The sequence below is a fragment of the Bison bison genome, unplaced genomic scaffold (assembly GCF_000754665.1).
Source record: "Bison bison bison isolate TAMUID 2011002044 unplaced genomic scaffold, Bison_UMD1.0 scf7180017864522, whole genome shotgun sequence".
Lineage (NCBI taxonomy): Eukaryota > Metazoa > Chordata > Mammalia > Artiodactyla > Bovidae > Bison > Bison bison.
Window position 1 is genome coordinate 316,056 of NW_011495073.1, and position 775 is coordinate 316,830.

At 44.1% G+C, this 775-nt stretch overlaps 1 protein-coding gene across 1 annotated transcript in view; it reads left to right on the forward strand.

Moving 5' to 3' along the window:
• The window catches only part of ABCA13 (ATP-binding cassette, sub-family A (ABC1), member 13), a 402,303-nt gene that overhangs the window by 149,081 nt on the left and 252,447 nt on the right, over nucleotides 1–775 (forward strand). The gene's annotated exons all lie outside the window — the stretch shown is intronic.

Here is a 775-nt window from a genome sequence, read left to right on the forward strand (position 1 = left end):
CCAGTGCATGAAAGTGAAAAGTGAAAGTCAAGTCGCTCAGTCATGTCTCTTAGTGACCCCATAGACTGCAGCCTACCAGGCTCCTCCGCCCATGGGATTTTCCAGGCAAGAGTACTGGCGTGGGGTGCCATTGCCTTCTCCCACTGATCACCCTACAAACATTTAAAAAACCGTTGGCAATAATCTTCACTTATATTGGGATTTTGGCAACTAAAATTCTAGGCCAGAGGAGACGTGTATTTCTTAGATGTTTATATGATTTTTGTGGTACATTGAAGATGCAGGGAAAATGTATACCATATATGAAACCAAACTCCAGATCTCATTACATTAGCTCATGAATTTGTGCCTGTCTTGAAATTCTCAGACTTTTCGGTAAAACATGTTGAACTGTCCTGAACTATACAACACTAAAACTGTATTAAAACAGATGAGTCATCCTGAAATGACCTATCCTGAGTTCTTTGAACTGATTTTTAAAATAAACGGGATCATGAGAATATGGAAGAAATATGGTTACTGTTAGAGTGTTTGAATATTTTGATCCAGATTCCAATAAGTCCACAATGTTGCAACATTTATTTGCTCATTTATTGGCTGTGTTGGGTTGTTATGTGTGGAGTTTGCACCAGTTGCGGCGAGCAGAGCTACTCTCCAGTGGCTGTGTGCGGGCGAGCAGGGCTACTCTCCAGTGGCTGTGTGCGGGCGAGCAGGGCTACTCTCCAGTGGCTGTGTGCGGGCGAGCAGGGCTACTCTCCAGTGGCTGTGTGCGGGC